The sequence below is a fragment of the Artemia franciscana genome, chromosome 15 (genome assembly GCF_032884065.1).
Source record: "Artemia franciscana chromosome 15, ASM3288406v1, whole genome shotgun sequence".
NCBI lineage: Eukaryota > Metazoa > Arthropoda > Branchiopoda > Anostraca > Artemiidae > Artemia > Artemia franciscana.
Genome location: NC_088877.1, coordinates 12,799,166 through 12,817,943, shown reverse-complemented (window position 1 = coordinate 12,817,943; position 18,778 = coordinate 12,799,166). Strand labels below are relative to the sequence as shown.

The 18,778-nt window shown below is 36.6% G+C and overlaps 1 long non-coding RNA gene across 1 annotated transcript in view; it reads right to left on the bottom strand.

The window, feature by feature from the left end:
* Positions 1-14,294, bottom strand: part of LOC136036066 (uncharacterized) — a 34,922-nt gene extending 20,628 nt beyond the window's left edge. Inside the window, exon 1 of the long non-coding RNA XR_010619625.1 lies at positions 14,151-14,294. This is a non-coding gene — a long non-coding RNA (uncharacterized LOC136036066). The remainder of the gene's footprint in view (positions 1-14,150) is intronic.
* Positions 14,295-18,778: the final 4,484 nt, after the last annotated feature.

The following is an 18,778-nucleotide window of genomic DNA, read 5'->3' as shown; positions in this document are numbered from 1 at the left end:
CTTATCCAGTTTCATCCTGATCTCTCCGCTTTAAGTATTTTCTAAGATTCCCGCCCCCCCCCAACTGCCCCCCAATGACGCTGGATCCGGTTGAGGTTAAAATAAGAGATCTGAGTTACGAGGTCCTTCTAAATATGAAGTTTCATGAAGATCCGATCACTCCTTCGTATGTTAAAAATACGTCATTTTTTCTATTTTTTCCGAGTTAACCCCCCCCCCAATAGAGCAGATCCGTTCCAATTATTTCAATCACGTATCTAAGACTTCTGCTGATTTTTCCCACCAAGTTTCATCCCGATCTCTCCAGTCTAAGCGTTTTCCATGATTTTAGGCTCCCCCAAACTCCCCCCAACATCATCAGATCCGGCCGGGACTTAAAATAAGAGCTTTGAGACACGATATCCTTCTAAACATCAAATGTCATTAAGATCTGATCAACCGTTCGTAAGTTAAAAATACCTCATTTTTCTATTGTTTCCGAATTAACAGGCCCCCACTCCCCCCCCCAGATGGTCAAATTGGGAAAACGACTATTTCTTATTTCAACTGAAAGTAAGTAAGTAATATTAAAATTTAAAACGATCAGAAATTATTACATGTATGAGGGGGTTCATCCCTCCGTCAATACCTCACTCTTGCCGCTAAAGTATGTTTAGTAATTTCAAAAGAGCTATTTATTCTAATTAAACGGGCTTTGTGGCTCAGGAGTTATTCTTAAAGAATTAGAATAGAATTATTGACGAGGGAAAGAACCCCCTCATGTTACGTATATGAGGAAATTCTCTCCCTCGTCAGTACCTCGCTCTTTACGCTGAAGTTGGAATTTTGTAAAATAATGACCGATATAAGTAAGAATTTGCTTGGTGTTATTTTCCGGTCAATCTTAGCATTTAATTTTACTTCAAGCAGCTTCATAACTATGATTATTATGTGATAATAAACCAAAGATACTGTATCTGTTCGGCTTGTGGTTATTAAATCAAACAGTTCGTGGTAACGAACTGTAGTAAGGAGCGACCCGGCTCAATAGAAACCAAAACTCTAAAAAATGGAATTTTGATACCAATAGCTACATCAAAAGAATTGCATTTTAATGCTGATTTTAAATATATAAGTTTCATCAAGTTTAGTCTTACGCACCAAAAGTTACGAGCCTGAGAAAATTTGTGTTATTTTAGAAAATAGGGGGAAACACCCCCTAAAAGTAATAGAATCTTAACGAAAATGACACCATCAGATTCAGCGTATCAGAGAACCCTGCTGTAAAAGTTTCAAGCTCCTATCTACAAAAATATGGAATTTTGTATTTTTTGCCAGAAGGCAGATCACGGATGCGTGTTTATTTGTTTGTTTTTTTTTTTTTGTTTGTTTTTTTTCTTTTTCCCAGGGGTGATCGTATCGACCCAGTTGTCCTAGAACGTTGCGAGAGGATTCATTCTAACGGAAATGAAAAGTTATAGTGCCCTTTTTAAGTGACCGAACAAATTGGAGGGCACCTAGGCCCCCTCCCACGCTAATTATTTTCCCAAAGTCAACGGATCAAAATCCTGAGATAGCCATTTTATTCAACGTATTTGAAAAACCTTATAACTATGTCTTTGGAAACGACTTACTCCTCCACAGTCCCCGTGGGAGGGGCTACAATTTACAAACTTTGAAATTACTTCGTATATGAAAGGGGCTGCTTCCTCATCAACGCCCCGCTTTTTACGCTAAAGTTTTTACTGTTTTAAAAAGAAGAGTTGAGAGAAAGAGTCGAACTTTAGCGTAAAGAGCGGGGCGTTGATGAGGAAGCAGCCCCTTTCATATACGAAGTAATTTCTGTTCGTTTTAAGTTTTAATGTCGCTCCTTACTTTCAGTTGAAAAAACTTGTTTTTTTTATTTAATAATAAACAAGAGCTAACAGCACATATGGCACTTGTGACGAGGCGAGAAGAGCTAGGAGCCAAGAGATCATATGGTATGAGCTCTAACAAAATTCTATGAATCAATAGATTGATTTAAAAAGGAAAATAAGAGGCTTAATGCCGGGCAGGATTTAAAATAAGAGCTCTGAGTCATGATGTCCTTCTAAATATCAAAATTCATTAAGATCCGATCACCCACTCGTAAGTTATAAATACCTAATTTTTTCTAATTTTCCCTCTCCCTTTAGCCCCCCAGATGGTCGAATCTGGGAAAAAGACTTTATCAAGTCAAATTGTGCAGCTCCCTGACACGCCTACAAATTTTCATCGTCCTAGCACGCCCAGAAGCACCAAACTCGCCAAATCACTGAACCACTCCCCCCAACTCCCCCAAAGAGAGCGAATCCAGTACGATTCTGTCAATCACGTATCAAGGACATTTGTTTATTCTATCCACCAAGCTTCATCCCGATTCCTCCACTCCAAGTGTTTTTCTAAGATTTCCTCCTCCAACTCCCCCCAATGTCAAAAGATCTGGTCGGGATTTGAAATAAGAGCTCTGAGACATGAATTCCTTCTAAAAATCAAATTTCATTAAGATACGATCATCTATTCGTAAGATAAAAATACCCCAATGTTCACGTTTTCCAAAAATTCCGGTTTCCCCCTCCAACTCCCCCCAATGTCACAGGATCTGGTCGGAATTTAAAATTAGAACTTTAAAACACAAGATCCTTCTAAATATCAAATTTCATTGAGATCCGATCACCCGTTCGTAAGTTAAAAATACCTCATTTTTCCTAATTTATCAGAATTACCCCCCCCACTACCCCAAAGAGAGCGGATCCGTTCCGATTATGTCAATCATGTATCTGGGACTAGTGCTTATTTTTCCCATCAAGTTTCATCCCGATCCCTCCACTCTTAGTGTTTTTAGGTGTAGATTTTAGGTTTCCGCCCTCCAACTCCTCTCAATGTCATCAGATCTTGTCGGGATTTAAAATAAGAGCTCTGAGACACAATATCATTCCAAACATTAAATTTCATTAAGATCCCATCACCCGCTCATAAGTTAAAAATACTTCATTTTTCTATTTTTTACGAATTAACCGGCCCCCCACTTCCCTCCAGATGGTCAAATTGGGAAAATGACTATCTCTAATTTAAGCTGGTCATGTCCCTGATACGCCTGCCAAATTTCATCGTCCTAGCTTACCTGGAAGTGCCTAAAGTAGCAAAACCGGGACCGACAGACCGACCGACAGACCGACAGAATTGGCGATTACTATATGTCACTTGGTTAATACCAAGTGCCATAAAAGGCAAGTTTTTCCCAACTGGAAATAAGGAATAACATTAAAACTTAAACAAACATAAATTATTACGTATATCTTTTAAAGATCTTATCTTTAATTCATTCCAGTCATTTTAGAATTGCTCAACTTGTGACTCATTTTCATACAAATAGTTTCGGCCTCTTTGGCTGTTTTTTTTTTTTTTTTTTTTTTTTTTTTTTACTGTGCCTAGCAATATTAGTTCCGCAAATATCATAAATTTAAGTTACGTGGGAGAATCTTTCCATGGAGAAATTTCTCATGAGAGAAGGGGATTTTTCATGCAGAGGGGGGGGCTGTATTTCCCGATACCATTTACAAAACAATCAGCAATTAAATAAATAAACAAGTTTGTTCAACTGAAAGTAAGAAGCAACATTAAAACCTAAAACGAACAGAACATACTAAGTATATGAAAGGGGTTGCCGCTCCTCAGTAGAGCTCACTCTTACGCTAAGGTTTCGTTTTTGAATTTTAAAAGAGACTATTATTCCAAATAAATAGCCTTTGCGATTCAGAAGTCATTCTAAAACAACTGAAACAAAAATCAAACCTAGGTTATTACAAAGTTATTATTAGTTTGTGAAAGTAAAATTAATAAGCAAAATTAATGAGTCAAATTCAAAAGCTGCATTAATTCAAAAACGGTCAGAAATTAAATATAAAACTTAAGTATTTTAACTGAAAGTAAGGAGCCACATTAAAACTTAAAACGAACAGAAATTATTCCGTATATGAAAGGTGCTGTCCCCTACTCAATGCCCTGCTCTTTGCGCTAAAGTTTTTTATTATTTTATAAAGTAGAGTTGTGAGAAATAGTAAAACTTTATTGTAAAGAGCGGGGCGTGGAAGAGGGGACAGCCCCTTTCATATACGGAATATTTTTTCTGTTCGTTTTGAATGTTGCTCCTTACTTTCAGTTAAAAAAAATATGTTTTTTTTTTATTTAATCACTATTCCACAGGGAATTTCGAACTCCTAAGTAAAGTAACCCTGATTTCATTGAATTCTCATCTTATCTAAAATTTACGAACAGCATGCTGTGCCGAATTCACTATCACTGAAAATTTCTTTCAGATTCTTGACCACCCACGACTGTGAAGATTATTGAACTGCCATTTCCATTGAAGCGGGTTGTTGATTCATTCCGTGACATCTGTTCCTCGCAAGAGAAATTTAGGGTCATGGCGTAAACAGAACAAAAAAAGAAAACGGAAACTGTATTTGTCTTTAAGGCCAAGAATATTATTTGCGTAGACCATAGGGCTATTGCCCTTCACTAACTTCAAGAAATAACGGTAAATTTGCAGAATAGCGGCTCTCCAGAAGGAGACCTAAACGTTTTCGAGTAAATGTTATTAAATGTATGAATGCTATTAAAACTAGTTATAAATAACACATTTTTAAAAGGTTTGTAAATGCTTTTCGGGTCTAAGACGTTAATAGAATTTTGTAATTTACAATCACAATGTGTATCAGAATTCTGTGGAGCCAAGAAGTGATTTTTGGTGACAGGGATGGATATAAGGGCGTGGGTCCACCCTCCTGAGAGTCCTGAGATTTTTCTGGCACCCTCATCCCGTTTTCCATTCTTTTTTTCTGAGTAAACTTGTTAATTTGTTCAATTATTGACGCCCTTGTCGCACCCCTCCCCCCAAGATTTGTCTCTAGATCCACCATTGTGTCGTAATGAGTATATGCATTTTTGACGAGAAAATAGCCTCCAATTATTCACCGATATTTGTGCTGATAGATCTAGCTTCAGATCAATATTTGTCTTTAAGGCCAAGAATGTTATTTGCGTAGACAATAGTGCTATGGCTTTTCACTAACTTTAATAGCGGGAGCTAATAGCTCATATGGCACTTGTGACGAGGTCAGAAGAGCCAAGAGCTCATATGGCATGAGCTCTAGCAAAATTCTAAGAATCAATAGATGGGTTTAAAAGGAAAATCAGAGGCTTAATACCGATCAGGATTTAAACTAAGAGCTCTGAAACACGAGGTCCTAAATATCAAAATTCATTAGCTCCGATTACCCATTCGTACGTTAAAAATACCTCATTTTTTGTAATTTTGCATCTGGAGCCCTCCAGATGGTCGAACCGGGGAAAACGACTTTATCACGTCAATTTGTGCAGGTCCCTGACACGCCTACCAATTTTTATTGTCCTAGCACGTCGAGAAGCACCCAACTCGCCAAAGCACTGGACCCCACCCAATTCCCCCAAAGAGAGCCAATCCGGTCGGGTTATTTCAATCATGTATCTAGGACTTGTGCTTATTCTTCCCACCAAGTATCATCATGATCTCTCCACTCTAAGCATTTTTTCGAAATTTCCGGTTTCTTCCTCCTAACTCCTCCCAATATCACTGGATCCGGTCAGGATTTAGATTGAGAGCTCTAAGACACGAGGTCCTTCCAAAAATTAAATTTCATTAGGATCCAATCACCCGTTCGTAAGTTAAAAATACCTCATTTTTTCTAATTTTTTCCGAATTACCGAATTAGGCCCCCCAACTCTCCCAAAGAAAGCGGATCCAGTCCATTTATGTCAATCACGTATCTAGGACATTTGTTTATTCTTCCCACCAATTTTCATGCCGATCTCTCCATTCTAAGCGTTTTCCAAGATTTACAGTCCCCCTCAACTCCCCTCAATGACACTGGATCCTGTCGGGATTTAAAATAAGAGGTCTAAGTTACGAGGTCCTTCTAAATATAAATTTTATTAAGATTTAATCACTCGTTCGTAAATTAAAAATACCTATTTTTTCTTTTTCCCGAATTAACCCCCCCCCCAACTCCCCCAAAAGGAGAGAATCCGTTCTGGTTATGTCAATCACGAATCTAGGACTTGTGCTTATTTTCCCCGGTTTCTTCCTGATCCCTCCACTCTAAGCGTTTTCCAAGATTTCAGGTTTACCCCTCAAACTCCCCCCTATGTCACCAGATCCAGTCGGGATTTAAAATAAGAGCTTTGAACACGATTTCCTTCCAAACATCAAATTTCATTAGAATCTGATTACTCCTTCGTAAGTCAAAAATACCTCTTTTTTTCTAATGTTTCAGAATTAATTCTCCCCCCCCCCTCCAACTCCCCCAAAGAGAGCGGATCCTTCCAGTTATGTCAATCACGTATCTAGGACTTGTGAATGTTTTTCCCACCAAGTTTCATCCCGATCCCTCGACTCTAAGCGTTTTCCAAGATTTTATCCCCCCCCCAACTCCCCCTAATGTCACCAGATCCGCTCAGAATTTAAAATGAGAGCTTTGAGACTCAATATTCTTCTAAATATCAAATCTCATTAAGATCCAATAACCCGTCTGCAAGTTAAAAATACCTCATTTTTTCTAATTTTTCCGAACTAACCGTCCAGTCGAATCCGGGAAACGACTATTTTTAATTTAATCTGGTCTGGTTCCTGATGCACCTGCCAAATTCCATCGTCCTAGCTTATCTGGAAGTGCCCAAACTATCAAAACCGGGACAGACAGACAGAAAGACACATACCGACAGAAATTGCGATCCCTATATGTCACTTGGTAAATGCCAAGTGCCATAAAAACTGGTAAATTTGCAGAATAGTGGTTCTCCTGAAAGAGACATGGTAAAACCAAAAGAGATATTCTTAAATTATTGATTTTATGATCTTTTGAGAATAAAGTTGTGTTTTTGAGAATCCACTATCAAAGACGCAACTGCAACCACAAAAAATTGTCACAATCACGACCTTGGCTTTAAAAGAGCCTTAAATTAGGAATATAAAATAACTTTTTTTGGTCTAGCATGTCTACTTCAGAAGAGCCGCTATTCTGCAAATTTAGTACAAACAACTTTAGCCATGTTTTTTTTTCTTGTAGGAAATCGGAAAGTTTCATGACACTATGTTTTGTTCCTTACTTTCAACGAAAGAGGTCACCATACATTGAGGAAACGGTTTATTTTGCGGTAAATGGGATTTCTAAGAGGCACCATATGTCTAACAAGAAACAAGCGTTGTATAGCCCAGCCTATAGCCCAGAGTTTTATAGGAAACTGTAAAATACAAAAATGCATATAAAAAAAATTATGCGTTTTGTGGATTTTTTCGTGAAACCTCTCCAAAAATGCACCCCTTCACCCGGGAAAATCCTGAATACGTCCTTGCTTATTACAACCTTTACTATAAATGAACTTTGAATAAGAGCTGCAACAGTGCTCAGAAAGATTTAATAGTCCTTTGGTGCTGTAGTTTTTAGTATTTCTGAATTTATTTCTGAAACAGCACCACAACTATTGGTAAATGTTTACTTTCGTTCCAAGTGCTCTAAACTGGAAACTATGCTTCAAAACAGCATAGTTTCCACTTTAGAGCACTTAGAAATGCTAATTCTGTAAGTATATCCATTTCTGGTTGACCCTCCTCCTCCATGGGGCAAACTCAAAATTCGTAGTGGGCTTGCTTATAAGTAACATTACCTATAGAGCGAATGGTATTAGTCAATCAGCCCCGTGGGCAGCGGAGCGAGGTCTGTATTCTATATTTATTTAATAAACCTCGTTTAAGGTTTTTTTTTAGTTTTTTTACCCTTTGTTCAATAAATATAGAATACAAACCTCGCCCCGCTGTCCGCGGGGCTAATGGACTAATACGCTTCGCTCTATGGGTAATGTTACCTGTAAGTAAGCCCACTTTATGCATTTTTAGTTTGCCCCTTCGAGGAGGAGGGTCAATCAGAAATGGATGCGCTTCTAATAATGAAAAGAAAACAATAGGCCTATGTGATCATCATAATCTTGCTATCTATATATATAAAAATAAGTTGTCTGTGTGTGTGTGTCGAGTGACGTCATGTTTGTGTGTCGACTGACGTCATGTTTGTCGACTGACGTCATTATAAGGATTGAGCTGTATGCGTCATGAAGTTGTTTGTCGACTGACGTCATGTTTGTTAACTGATGAAATTACATACCGGGACACCGGGACACAAATGACGACCGGGACACAGGAAATATAAATGACGACCGGGAACCTCAAAGAGAAATTACAGACTGGGACACCCGGACACAAATCACGACCGGGACACAGGGAATATAAATGACGACCGGGACACAGGGACACAACTACAACGGGTACGCTAGAGCACAGGTGGGATATATAAATGATGACAGCGACACAGGGAATGTTCGATTAGTAATCACCATCAACAAAGCTCAAGGGCAATCATTAGAATCATGAGGTATAGATCTGAATACGGATTGTTTTTCCCATGGACAATTATATGTTGCATGTTCAAGAGTCGGTAAACCTGACAATCTATTTATATACACAGACAATGGGACAGCGAAGAATGTTGTATATTCGCAAGTTTTAGGTAGTTAAAAACATATATATACACAGGGACACAGGGATTGTTCAAATAGAAATTACAGACCGGGACACCGGGACACAAATGACGACCGGGACACAAACGACGACCGGGACACTCAAAAAGCAATTACAAACTGGGACACCGGGACACAAATGGCGACCGGGACACAGGGAATATAAATGACGACCGGGACACAGGGACACATTATTAGAATAATGAGGTATAGATCTGAATACGGATTGTTTTTCCCATGGACAATTATATGTTGCATGTTCAAGAGTCAGTAAACCTGACAATCTATTTATATGCACAGACAATGGGACAGCGAAGAATGTTGTATATTCGCATGTTTTACGTAGTTAAAAACATAAATAATTGTATCTATCTGTATTCACAGGTGGGACACAGGGACACAACTACAATGGTGCGTAACTAATATGGCGCGTAACGACTTACACGCGCGGGGGGGGTGGCTTTGGGGGCGCGAAACGCCCCACAAACTAGGTGTTGGGTTGGCGCGAAGCGCCACCCCAACAGCTAGTATGCAATAATACTCACTAGAGCACTTGGAACGAAAGTAAACATTTACCCAACTATTTTTCAGCTTTGGTTTTTGAACATTATTTTATTTATTTCAAGATATTTCAGTAAATATTAAAATAGCTAGAGGTAAGGCCCTATCCAAGGGAAGGGGTTAAGAGGTCTGAACCCCCCTCGAAATTTTTATTTGAATCTTACAAACCAAACAAAAATGAACACAGATAAATCTTTGACGTTTTTGAATTTTTTTACCCCCCCCCCCCTGCGAAAAAAAAATCCTGGATACGGCCCTGACTGGAGGTCATTTTTGGCAAAATCTTTTACCAATAAGTATATTCACCATTTGGTGTATACCACTTACTATGCTACAGTAAATGTAAGGGTTTACCTTACAACTGAAACTGAATTCAAGTAACTGTGTGGTAACAACACTTCATTAAAAACGATATCTATTCTAAGCCTCTGTGGCTCAGAAGGTGGGGTATAGGTTTCATAATGCTGAGAGCCTAAGTTCCATCTCTAGAGATATATTTAGACAGCTCTTTATGATATTCCAGAGCCACACTAGCAGTGAAGAACAAAAGGAAAAAAGAGGACACATCAATGCTACGTGTGCCAAAAAGTGATTTTCTTGTTGTTCAGGCTGGGAGATTGCATGATCCTGTATTTGTTTTTGGCAAAAACAATTCTAGTGATGCACTTTTTGATTCGGCCCAACGCCATTTTAGGGGGTTTAAGGCTAGTTTTCAAAATTCCCATAAATCTGTTTTCAAAACAGTACTTTACTGTTAAGATTAATCGAGATAATAGTGGCTATTCCGGAATCAGCTGCAAATGTTGATTTCTCTCACTAGCCTTTTTTTATTTTAAAACATTTTTTTTATTTTTGGATGGTACGGGACATGTTCCGTTCTTTACTAAGTTGGAGCTACCGCTGGAACCATAATAACTATTTTAGAATATTCTTCTTCTCGAGTATTTTATATAGTAATCCCTTACTTACATTGTTCAATCATGCTTGTTATTTCCAGAAGAGGAAATCATAAAAAAATGGCTTATAATTCTAGCAATTTTGTAAAAATTTCAAAGGCAAATAATTGAAAATCATTTTAACTCCTCAGAGTGTGGAGAATATTTAAGCTTCAGTTTTAAATTTTCTACTTATTGTAGTAATTTTCTACTAAATGTTACCAAATGTATAAATGTTATTAAAACAAATCAAATAGTAAATTTTTAAAAGAATGGCAAATGCTTTTCAGGTAAAATAAGTTAATAGAATTTTTTGATTCACAATCCCAATGTGATTCAGAATTATCACACCCTTATCACATTGACCCCCCCCCCTCTTTTTGCTCTTGGTCCACCTTTGTGTAGTGATGAGTCTATCCATTTTTAGCAAGAAAATAACCTCCCATTATTCCCCGATATTTTGTTCTTATATGTAGCTACAAGTGTCTATGTGGTTCTTATCTAATTTGACAGAAGTTCTAAACACTTGGCCTAGTCATATTTTTTCCAAACTCAGTTATTGCATAATGATTGATTTCATATTTCCAAAAACATATTTTGAAAAAAAGATCACAGGAAAATAAGTAAAAAAAAAAAATTTGGACAACTTCAACTTTAGGAGACCCATCCACACAATCCTCCTCACATTCAACAATTTACAGTTAGTGTTGAACGTTGCTGAAGTAAAAGCTATTTCAATTCTTTTGTTGAAAACTCTGAAATAAAATGATTTTTATTTTGAAAAAAAAACACACACTATTTTACGTTTAATGCGGATGAATTCTAACCTAGTAACCTTAGTAAAGAAGAAGCTGCAATAACATTACAAGCGCAGCTGAGGGGAGCAGAGACCCCTTTTCGTGAAGAGCAACATTTTTGTTTTAAGGTTCAATCCTTCTACCTACTTTTTTACTCTCCCTCTGCTGGTTCTGGCATCTGACTCATGAGTGACGGGTTCGGGCCCTCGTTTGACAGATTCTGTCTAAGAGAGCTCTTGAGTGCAAATTCTCAGGTTTTTTGTAGTTTCTATATTTTGGATCTTTATAGCCTAACTTGTACTTTCATGGTTTTTGAATAGGCACTTTATTTTATTCATTTAGGTAATGCTTATGTTACTGTGAATGTCCGAAATCTGGTTGATGACGACATTAACCGGTGAATGTCTGACATTCATTTTTCTCTGCTTGGATTCAATTAGCTTTGCGAATCAGCTTTTTCAGTCTTATGAGAGCTTTGATGGTAAAAGTTGAAGTTGGGTAAAGTTACGTTAAATTAGGCTATAAATCTCATAAATGGACTAAAAACCAAAACTAACCCAACCTAACCTGTCAACAAAAAAAAAACTTGCATAAAACTGTAAAAGTTAACTGGCAACGCTGACTGAATCCAAGGAGAATTTAAGTTATTTCGGACATTCACCGGCGAATGTCAATTTCACCAATTTCAGACATTCATGGTAACATATATACGTATATCCCTTGTATGCAGGCACACCACAGGGGGTTCAGAACACTATATGTCGTTCAATACAAATCCATTTTCATTTTAAATATAATGTGTAAATTACTGTAATATTTACAGTCAAAGCAGACTGTAGACAGCCTCTAATGCAGATAAATTATTAGTTATATAGTCCCACTTACCACAAGGAAACCCTGCAAGTCTTGACACTACTTATAGCATTCTCGGTAAAATTCTAGTTAATTGACTTCTTGCTATCTCAGAAAGGGTTTAGGTTAGGAAAATGAAACTTTCAGGATTGAATCTACAGACTAAAATATGTCCAGGGAAGGTATTTGAAGCAACTACCTCTACTCCTTCTCCCTCTAGAGGGCCCTGACGTTTGATGACCTTTAAAAATATGTGTGTTATAAAAGTGAAACCTTGCAAAATAGATCTTCTGCTTAATTGAAGTACAACAAAATTGTTGTCAGCTTCATAACTTTGCTCAGTTCCATTTTATAAAGTTTTAAAGATATGCAAATACATTTCCTAAATTTAGAAAAAAAAACATTGATATGGCTCAAAATTCTACTCAAATAACAGAAATTGCATTTTCAGAACTAAAGGTAGAGAAAAAGCAACTAGTAACTGAAAATTAAAGTAAAATGTTTTGTCAAAATTTCAATACATATCAATCTGTTATGTAGGCAAATTTCAGAGTCCTCTAGAGGGAGAAGGAGTGGAGGTGGGTACTTTAAAATACCTTCTCAGGACATACTTTAGCCTGTAGACTCATCCCTGAAAGTTTCATTTTTCCTAATCTAAACTCTTTCCAAGATAGCAAGAATTCAATTAACTAGAATTTTACCGCATTCTCAAATTCAGTACTTACTAAATAACAATAAACTTTAATACTCAAAAATACTTTATATATATATATATATATATATATATATATATATATATATATATATATATATATATATATATATATATGTGTGTGTGTGTGTGTGTGTGTGTATTTGATATTAAATGAACTTTAAAATCAAATATTGACCCCTAATTGCATATACCTAGTAAATTTTTCATACACGACGCTTCAAATTGATTGAAGTTTTGAAAAGTGGCTTTTCGAAAGAGACAAAGATGCTAGAACAAATAGACACTGTTAGAGATTGCTAATTTTATGTTTATTTTTATGATTTTCTTCATGTTTTGGATAGTTCATTCCAAGTTGTCCTTCCGCCTAATTTTCTTATATAGCCATTGGCAATAAAAAATAGCATAATAATTAATGGAAACTGGTTCAAAAGTAGATAAAATGAGAAAAGCAAAGAAATATGATTCATTTGTGCTTGCCACTTATCATAAAGTAGGATTTCCATCATTTTTGGACAAGTTTTTATAGCCTATGGCTATATGAGACCATTAGAGGGGGGCTGAAAATTAATTTATAAAAGCTCGAACAAAACCACGAAAATAAAAATAAAATTAATAATCTTAAGTTGTCTTTGTTCTAGCATGTCTCCTTCTTGAGAGCCTCTATTCTAGATCTTTATCATGGTTTTAACTGCAAACAAGCAATACAACCGCAAATTTGCCGGAGATTCCCCCCTTAGTACATATTTGACCGATAGGGGAGGGGAGGCAGTATAAGTTTGCTGGCACGCCTTAAGAAATAATATTAGCAATTCAGAATCTTTTAGTTTTCAGAATCATCGGGTGTTTCTCAAGGGCTTCGTTTCTGGGGAGGTGGCGGTTATCCCCCCCCCCCAATAATTTGGAGAAAATAACTATTATATTGTCCATGCCCATTGACTATCCTGATATGGACCGTTCTTGCCCCTCAACAAAAATGCTGGAGCTACTCCCCTGGTGTTTCTTTGTGGAGAGTGGGAATACAACACTAAAACCCCAAAAAATTTCATATCCAACATAATAGCCTGAAATAATTAAGTACAAAATCATAATCAATCTTAAAAGAAATACGAAACGTTAGAGGATCGTGCAATAATTTACTCAATTGCTTTAAGGGAGGGGAGATTCGTTAAATGGGTATTATATCAAAATCACATGGAGGAAATCATTAAATTTTGGACGAAGAGACCCAAGTCTCCTACAGTGAACATATTTGACTTCGCTCATCTCTAAAAAATGAAACAAACATTGATTAATAAGGTACTGTCTAGAGGCAACGGTGTCAAAGAAAAGACCCAATTTAGCATTAGGTACTTATGTAATATAGCAACCCCACTTAAGTTCTTGATCTGAGTACAACCGGTTTCTCCACTGCAATCGGGGTAGAGAAACCGGTTCTAAACTAGAATTTTCTATAATTCTATACTAGAACCAGAGTTGGTATTGAATAAAATACGTTGTGGGCGGCCTGCTTTCCATAGCTTTCTTCTGTAGTTTCCATAATTTTGTTAATAAAGTATTATATTTCCATCATGTTTCAATATGATTCGTTAGTGTTAACCTAACTTCACTTCTTGAGTGGGGTCGATACATTGCATAAGTACCTAGCATTAATGCAAAATATTCTAATAAATCCGTTTATACCTTATACACCTCCGTTACGAGAGTATAACCTAGCCTCACGCCATTTCAAACGTAACTGGGAAAGGTGAACCTAGGTCGGCGCAAACATCCTGCTCCACTCAGACACACCGTTATGTGAATATAGCATAACAGAAATGCGAATGGTATGCTCGGTCAATATCCGCAGGGGATAACTGACAATTGCGTATTTTGATCATAAACGGAAACCGGTAGACGGAAGGAACCAGCCAGGCTGAAAGGGGTGATAATAGGATAAATGAGAACGTGCGAGTGAGGCATGTACCTCGTTTCAGGGGGGGGGGTATAAATTCATAAAATTAGCAGAAAAGCAGGCAAGTTATGTAAAAAGTATCATAACACAGTAGGGGCAATGAATCTTAGAAGAATTTTAATAGGAGGAGGGATTCAAAATCTGGTGTCAGTTTAGCAGGTCCACATTAGGTAAGGAAATATGTTATAAACAAACATTTCATGCTTAACAGTATGCCTAAAGAATGTAATTAATCGATTCTCTATGCGTAAACCACTTTCACTCCCCCCCCCCCTCATAACGTTGCTTCAGTTCATTGGCACTAAGTTGAAACAAAACAGTGACGCTTTGCAAACGTATTGAACGTATAATATATAAATATACCATATTAAAAATATAGAACAGTATTGGAATTCTCAAGGGGCCTGAAGAAACCGTCCCCCTTAAGTTATTGGCACAGAGCCTCTGGGACTCCCTGTGTTTATGTTGAGTATGGATGATCATGTTACAGCTGATAAACGAAGAAGCGGTGGCGATTCATGCCATGTTCTACTTTTTAAATAACAAAAAATTCTTACCGGTTAAGAAATATACACAAGCAGGACGGGGGCCCCGGGTGCCGTGGAATTTCAAGGTTTTTTCTATAATTTGTCATCTTCTTCATGTAATTCCATTCCTTTCTTTTTTTGTTAGGTTTGGATCGTCACGAAAAGTCCTCCTGAAAATGCATTACTGCATAAGAGTCTTGATTCAGATTTCATCTTTGTTTTTACTTCTACACCTCTTGCCTTCCTTTACATGAGGTAATCTTCTATGTCTATGTCTTCCACCTTGGTGTATTTTAAGTATTCAATAAACCTCATTACCAGATAGAAAAAAAGCAATATTTTAAAATTGGCTCTATTAGCTTAGAAAATAATAGGTTTATAGATTAAACAGTTTTTCAACCCTAACAGTATTCCCTGTGTCTATGAAAATCTAAAGAAAGAAGTCAATTTTTCTTCTGTTGTTCCTGTCAAGGCTGGGGTGGGTCCAGGGAGTGGGGAAGGTACCACAATCCCCCAATATTTCTGGCGCCCTCATTTGTTTCTTCTCTTTTTATCCTTTTTGAAAGTAAACTTGTTAATTTGGTCAATTATTGGCGCACTTGTCACATCCCTACCCAAAAAAGTTATATATTCGCTTTTGTGTCAAGGTCACATTAGAGAAGCGTTCCGAAAAATAGACCTTTCCTAAAGGAAGGATCACATACTACAAAACATTGAATTATTCATTAAGTTTTTAATGAAAAATTAAATAATTAATTATTAATTATTATTTATTTATTATTATTATTATTATTTACCTGAAATTAAGGAGTAACATTAAAACTTAAAACAAACAGAAATTATTACGTATATGAGGGGGTCATCTCCTCCTTAATACTTCGCTTTTTACACTAAAGTTTAACTTTTTGTTCCAAATATTTTGAGAATGACTCCTGAATCACAAAGGCAGTTTAATTAAAATAATAATCTATTTTAATAGTTCTAAAGAAAACTTTAACGAAAACATTGAGGCATTGAGGAGTGGCGACTCCCCTCATATACGTAACAATTTCTGTTCGTTTTGAAATTTTAATGTTAGGTCTAGTTCTTACTTTCCGTTGATATTTTTTTTAAATTTATATATATATATATATATATATATATATATATATATATATATATATATATATATATATATATATATATATATATATATATATATATATTTATATAGTAATCCGACTCCCCTCCGTGAAAAATTCACTTCCCAACGAAAAATTGGTCCATGGAAATATCCTAACATTTAAACCCCATCCCACCCCCCTTCACCAGAAAAATCTCCCCCGAATAACGTCTGTATGCTTCCCAATAGCCAAGTTCGTAGCTTGCTGCCCTTCACCTGGAGACTGTGGGAATTCAAGTCATCTTGAAAGCCATTTTTGACTATTTTGAAAAGAACGGCTATCACAAAATTTTGATCTGGTGACTTTGGGAAAAAATGAGCGTGGGAGGGGGCTGGCTGACCTCAAAAATTTTGGTAACTTAAAAATGGCTCTTAGATTACCGATCAAACGAGCCCTCGACCGATCTTCTACAATCATGGTCTCGATACAATCACCCATGGGGAAAAACAACAAAAAGAAAAACAAAACAAAGAAACAAATAAATTCCTTTTGAAATTTTAATGTTATTCCTTATTTTCAGTTTAAAAAAACGATTTCTAATCGTTTTTTTTAACAATACAGGGAAATCTGACACCCCTCCGTGGAAAATTCCCTATCTTACGAAAAATTGCTCTATGGAAAGATACTACTGCGTAAACCCCACCCCATCCCCTACCACCAGAATAATTTCCCCTGAATAACGTCTGAATACTTCCCCATAATTAAGTTCATTGTTTGCAGCCCTTCCCTCGGGGACTGTGGGGATTCTAGTCATCTTCAAAGACATAGTTATTATATTTTTCGACTCTTTTGAAAAAAATGGCTATCAATAAAATTCTGATCAGGTAAAATTTTTAGAAAGATGAACGTGGAAGGGGGGCTAGCCGCCCTCCAATATTTTGGTAACTTAAAAGGGGCACTAGAACTTTTGATTCCCAATCAAATGAGCACTCTCTCAATCTTCTACAATCACTGATTCGATACAATCATCCTCGGGGGAAAAACAACAAATAAAAAAAACAACAAAGAAACAAATAAATTCGCTTTGAAATTCGAATGTTACTCGCGAAATCTGGCTCCCCTCTATGAAAAATTCCCTTCCCCAATAAAGATTCCTCCTTGGAAAGATCCTACCGCGTAAACCCCCACTCCATCCCGCTCCACCGGAAAAATCTCTCCTGAATAACGTCTGTATACTTCCCAATAACCAAGCTCATAGCTTGCAGCCCTTCCCCCGGGAACTGATTCGATACAATCACCCTTGGAAAAAGACAATAAAAAAAAAAAAAAAAAAACAAAGGAAGAAATAAACACGCATCTGGGATCTTTTTTCTGGGAAAAAAAATGCAAAATTCTACATTTTTGTAGATAGGAACTTGAAATCTTTACAGTAGGGTTCTCTGGTCTGCGGAATCTGATGGTGTGATTTTCATTAAGATCTCTCGATGTTTTTGAACCAGAACAAAGGTCCTGGTAGCGCTCAATCCCCCCTCCAAAAAAAATCCCTGGTGACACTCTTACTACCCCTCCCCCCACACTTCCTCGCCTTTGTGCCGGTAGGTATATGAATATAATCTGTTTTTTTCACTGAAACAAAAATCTGCAATAAGGGGGGATTATCGTCGAGCAGCAAATATATTACAGGCTTAGTCCAAAAAACTTCCCGGAAATGAAGGGAGATTAGAGATCAATTTTCCCAAAAATTCCTTTCATATTCATCTGAAGACTTACAGAGAGTTACAAAAAAATTTTGGGCACAAAAAAACACTTCTGTAGGCTTCAGGCCCATTTCCCCCTTCTACATGAAGTTTTCCCGGCCCCCTCCACAATAGCTGACGTTGAACTATGCATATCTGTACATAAATTTAACAAACCTCAAACGAATCAGCTTAGTTCAATAAACCTCTAAAATAAATGTGAAGATGTAAATGTAATGTAAAATGTAAACGTAAAATAAATGTTTCATTTGATTGTTTGGTCCTCTTTGATTGCAGAAAAGGGCACTAAATTTCAGATAAATAATCTAACGGTTATAGGCTAATCATTTTGTGATTTTGAAAATTTATTGTGATTAACAAAAAAGTGTAGGACTCACTTCGCAAAGTTTTGTTGATTGATAAAAATGTTTTTAAAAATTAGCATGCACATTTTTGGGAGATAGGGGACAGGCCGCTAATCAAGTTTTTGACTGGTATGCAAGAGAGGTTTTTTAAATAGAAGTAAGGAGCGACATTAAAACTTAAAACGAACAGAAATTACTCCGTATATGAAAGGGTCTTTTCCTTCTCAACGCCCTGCTCTTTACGTTAAAGTTTTTTAATGTTTTAAAATGCAGAGTTAAGAGAAAGAGTCAAACTTTAGCGTAAAGAGCGGGGCGTTGAGAAGGAAAAGCCCCTTTTATATACGGAGTAATTTCTGCTCGTTTTAAGTTTTAATGTCGCTCCTTACTTTCATTTAAAAAACTTGTTTTTTTTTTATTTAATTCTTACAGAAAACAAAGAGCGAAGTTACGGCAAACAAAAATTGTTGTTTCTCGAATTGTACAACTTATCAAACAGTTCGTGGTAACGAACTGTAGTAAATAGCGACCCGGCTCAATAGTAATCGAAACTCTAAAAAAAATGGAATTTTGATACCAATAGTAACATCGAAAGAAAATTCTATTTATTCTACGGCCTTTGTGATTCA